Source organism: Microtus ochrogaster, unplaced genomic scaffold (genome assembly GCF_000317375.1).
Source record: "Microtus ochrogaster isolate Prairie Vole_2 unplaced genomic scaffold, MicOch1.0 UNK27, whole genome shotgun sequence".
NCBI classification, from domain to species: Eukaryota; Metazoa; Chordata; class Mammalia; order Rodentia; family Cricetidae; genus Microtus; species Microtus ochrogaster.
The window spans coordinates 4,896,723-4,901,637 of NW_004949125.1; the positions used below are offsets into that span (position 1 = coordinate 4,896,723).

Genomic DNA, 4,915 nt, shown 5'->3' on the forward strand with positions numbered 1-4,915 from the left:
AGAGAGAGAGAGAGAGAGAGAGAGAGAGAGAGAGAGAGAGAGAGAGAGAGAGAGAGAGAAACGCTCGGTTCATGCCTCTCAATCCTCCTGAAGGCAGCTTGAGCTCAAACTGACTAGAGTTTACCAGAGCTCTGGTTTTCTCCGTGGGATTGCCTTGTTCTGTGTTCTGCTTTGAGGTCTCATCTCCTCTTCCAGGCTCCTGCCCTTTGCTCATACAGCTCACCCAGAAAGGGCTTCTCTGTAGTGGGTCACTATCTAGAGTGGCTTGGCTTTAACTTTGTTCATCCACTAACGACGCTGGGTCATTTTAGGTCACTAGTTCAAGACAGAGGACGCCACAAGCTTACAGAGTCAGATCACTCAAGGCCTCCTGGGGCCATTTCCAGGCTTTTACCCTGGGCTCTTACTGAGCTGAGCAGGGACAACAGAACGGAAGCCAGGGAAGTACTGTCCCATGGGAAGAATGTCGCTGGTGCAGTGTTTTTTTCTAGCCAAACCAAAGAAACCTGACTTTGCCAAGGCTAAGGAAACAAACCTAGAGGAACAGCAAGGTGGGGACCCAGGATGAGGGTTCCTCTGTCTTGGTGACAGGAGCAGTAACTCATGCAAATCTGAACCAAATCTTCTGGTGGCACAGGGAGAATGGAGGCAGAAGAATCACAGGTTCAAGGCCTGCCTGCCTGAGTTCAAGTCCAGCCCCAGAAATTTAAGGAGACAATGGAAAAAGTGAAAACTGGGGATGTAGCTCAACCATAGAATGCTTGCTGACTGTATAGGGTCCTGAGTTTGAATCCCAAACCACAGTAAGAAAAAAGAAAAAGATTCACTGGGCTTGGGCTGTGGGAACCACTCCAAACTTAAAATATTTTTTATTTCACCAGACATAGTGCTGTGATCTCAGAACTCAGAGGCAGAGACAGGTGGATCTTGTGAGTTTGAGGCCAGCCTGGTCTAAGAGTGAGTTCCAGGACAGCCAGGGCTACATAGAGAAACCCTGTCTTGAAAAAACAAAACAAAAAAAAGTATTACACATATTGATTTACCCTGTGTGTGTGTGTGTGTGTGTGTGTGTGTGTGTGTGTTTACACTACAGTGCTCTATAGCATGTGTGACGGCCAGAGGACCACCTGATTGAGTTTATTTTCTCTTTCTACCTGTGGTTTCTCGGGATCCAATTGAATTGGTCCTTAGGTTTGGTGGGAAGCAACTTTGCCATCTGAGCCATCTTGATTGCCCCTTTGCTTTTTTGAGGCAGGGTCTAGCGTAACCCAGGCTGGCCTTGAACTAGTTATGCAGCCAATGAAGAACTTGAACCTGATCAGGTGTGGGTCGCCACAGGCTTAAGCACCTCTAACCATGATAGCCATTCCTTGAGGAAGTGCTCAGGATCTTCTCAGTGTAAACGATGCCAGAATTAGTGACACAGGATACTGCTGGGAGTCTAGGGAGGGTCTCTCACAGGTTGGGGGGCAAAGTGACCTCAGAAATCACCGGCCTGGATGACCCTGGAGCACTCCCTGGGTGGCTTCAAGGCGGCCCAGGTAACTTGCAGGAGTGAAGTGTGTGGGACGACAGAGCAAGAAGTCACCTGGGGTGGAGGTGCTCCCCTGCCTGGACACCGGCGACTCTGCTACTTTGGGAGGCTGAGGATCTGAGGGGCGAGGCCGCCTACCGCCAGGGCCTCTAGTTGGGTGCCAGGGATGGCTCCCAAAGTGCGAGGGGCGGAGGCATGCAGGGGTCACTAAGTTCCGGGGTGCCGGTGTGTGGTCTCTGCATTCTTGGTGGCCCGAGCTCGGGCTCCCCTCTCTCCCAGCTTCAGTTTCCCCACGCAGAAAGTAGTTAGGAGAGACAACGTGCGCTCTCCAAGCGAATCTTGAGCTGAGCTGGACTTTACTGCGGTCAAGCGGGCTTCTTACCTCGAGGGGTGGGCGTGCCCTGGGATCTGGCCACAGCCGCCCGGGTCCGCCCCCGGTCCCTGCGGGGCTGTGCCCGGAGGCCCCGCCCCCCGCCCACGAGGAAGTGGCTGCTGCGCTGCGCGGGTCTCAGAGCCGGTTCGGCGCGTCGACTGTCCAGAGTCCGCGGCCGGGGCGCCCCGAGGTGAGGGGCGTGGGATGATCGCGCGGTGTGGGGGGGTATAAGGCCATCTAGAAGTCAGGGGACTTGAAGCTATGTTCGACGGTGAGGGGGATGGGGGTAAGAGGAATGAAGGGCCGTGTGATTGGGGGCCTTGATGGGACTCCCGGCGAGGGTGGGACTGGAGAGGAGCTATTGGGGGCGGCGTTCTGGGGATGCGGGGCGCGGTGGGAGGAACCGCAGAAATTCCCCGCGCACTCGACGCCATCAAGGCGGCACAGCCCCAGCCCTCGCGCCCCCTCTCCACTTTTCCTGGGTCAGCTTTTAGATCCCAGTTCCCCGTGTCGCCCCGTTACTTCGGGTGCAGGGCCCCACGCCCAGTCACTTCCCCCTTGGTCCGCAGCCTTCCGGGTTCTTGAGACCGGGAAATGAGCTGGCGCCCCCGCCCCGCCTCATCCCTCCGCCCCCAGTGACCATGCCCACCCCACTAGGATTCGGGGCTTCAGGTCTCACCCTGTACGGGGCGAGCGGACCCCTGCAGCACGAAAGTAGCCCAGCCGGCCACTCGGGACTGGGCAGGTCCAATCGGATCCCCGGGAATCCCGAACTGGGAGTCAGCCCAGGTGCTGGCCTTAGAACTTGTTCCCTCAGGCAGCTCCAGTCTGGGGCGGCGTGGTCGCTGTCGCGGGCGAGCCACCCAGCCGCTGTGGCGCTCAACTTGTCTTGCCTGGAAAATGGGGACCATCCAGATCCGGAGGCTTAGCGGCCAGATGTGGCCAACACAGTTGGCAGTGTGCCTGCCTCCTGCTGCCGATCTCATTCCTGCACCCGGCTGAACCTGGCCTTGTGTGACGGTAGGGTGGGGTGGGGTCCCAAGCTGCAGCCCTGCCGGGTGACTTTGAGAGAAGTTAAGAAACAGATTTACCAGGCAGGCAGACTTCGGTTATAAGAGAATGTGTGGAGCTGGGATGGCGCATAAAAGCACTAACCGTGCAAGTGTGAAGACCTAGTTTGAATCTCCAGCATCTACGAGAAGCTGGGGGTATGTCTGTAATCCTAACGTTCCTATTGTGGGGATAAGATAGCCGAGGTTGTCTTCCAACACACACACACACACACACACACCCCAGAGTGTAATGTAAAGTTCTGTGTGAACGAAATTTTCTGGCGATCCTTTTTTGCTTTGGGTTTTTGGTTTTTAGACGGGGTCTCACTATGTAGACCAGAAAGGCCTCGAACTCTTAGAGCTCTGCTTGCTTCTGCTTCCCCAGTGCTGAGATTAAAGGTGAACACACATTTGCATCATTTAAAAAATATTATCTCCACATGGGTGTTTTGGTCCCGGGGTCTCAACAATTGTTAGGCAAGTGCATTATCAGTGAGCCACACCGTCCAGCGCCCCCCCCCCCCCGCAGTGGAATGTGAGCTTTTCCACTCTCATTGGTCTGTATGTGTGCGCCCGTGCGCGCGTTCCTAATCAGGGCACCTTTTCAGCCCCTGTTCTGTCCCTTCTTATATGAGTTATTGGAATTTGGAGTTAGCACATCAAGCTTCAAATACACAGAACACATGAACAGCTGAGGATCTCTTCACAGCCCTGCCAGCACTGAATTTTATGTGTTTTGGAGGCGTTTTGTTTTGATTATTGTAAAACTGATGTTTTACAGTATTTTATTTTAAAATTATTTTAATCTGTGTTGCTGGATTTGACTTAGCCTAGCTCTGTAAGACTTCAAGTGCAGCCCAGAGGAGGAGGAACTGGGGGTTTCGAGGTCTGCTCACACCACCCAGGCTCCTACCCACAACAGGAAGTTGAGTAAGGCTTAGCACCATAAAAAAGAAAAAAAAAAAAAATGCTGCTGACTGCCCAGAGCAAGCGAGCAAGCGCCTGAGCTGGGCGGGGACTTCCTGGATTGCCTGTGGAGCCAAGGTCCTTGCTGCAGGCAACTCCTGCTTGGCTTAAGTCTCAAATCTAGCCAAACTGTGGATTCAAGGAAACCGCCAAGAAAAGTCAACTGTGCAAGGCGGAACCAACAGGCTGTGTCTGTGGGGCGGAGGATATCTAGCCAGGATGGAGAGAGCTAGAGTGTGTGTGTATAGGTAGGTAGATGAGTCAGAGGACAAGAGTTGGTTCCCTCCTTCCACTGTGTAGGTCCAGGGGATCAGACTCAGGTCATCAGACCGGGCAGCAAGCACCTTTACCTGCTGAGCCATCTTGCCAGCTCCTATTATTTATTTATCCAAGACAGGTTCTCACTATGAAATCCAAGCTGGCTTCAAACTCATGATCCTCCAGCCTCAGCCTCCTTCCTGAGTGCTGGTCTCAGTGTGGCACCACACCCTCTTTTATTTAACCCAGCACTCTTAGAGGGAATTCTGAGACCCAAGACCTGGAAGAGTGTCCTTGTCTGCACGGCAGCTGAGGACGCGGGAGGGGAGCTGTATTAGCCCTCCCCAGCCACAGGAGATGGCCTAGGGTAAAGGCTTCTGTCTGACTTTGCTCACCACTTGCTTCATTAGGAGAACATAGCTCTCCCCCCCCCCCATTGTTGATGCATTGCTGTGATGCAGCAGGCTATGTTCCCTGCCTTACCATCCCTCAAGACAGACAGTAACACCCGAGTGGAAGGCATTCATTTAGCAATGGCCAAAAAGTATTCCTGGAGGACTAGGGTGTGGCTCAGTGGTAGTGCATCTGCCTAGAATACACAAGACTTTGGGTTCCATCCCAATACTGTGAAAGGGGAAAAACCTGAAGTTAGCCTCAAGTTCATAATCCTCCTGCCTCAGTCTCTAGACTGCAAGTGTGTTCCACTAGGAACAGTTTAAGAATTCATGTCTA

The 4,915-nt window shown here is 53.5% G+C and overlaps 1 protein-coding gene across 3 annotated transcripts in view; it reads left to right on the plus strand.

Annotated features, from left to right (window-relative positions):
* Nucleotides 1-2,017: 2,017 nt before the first annotated feature.
* Arpc1b (actin related protein 2/3 complex subunit 1B) overlaps nucleotides 2,018-4,915 on the plus strand; it is a 15,085-nt gene continuing 12,187 nt past the window's right edge. For 2 of the 3 annotated variants that reach the window (XM_013354089.2, XM_013354090.2), the window contains exon 1: nucleotides 2,028-2,097. The gene's annotated coding sequence lies outside the window, so the exon portion shown is untranslated. Of the gene's footprint in view, nucleotides 2,098-4,915 lie in introns of all 3 variants that reach the window. The other variant, XM_005368056.1, reaches the window with a different exon arrangement.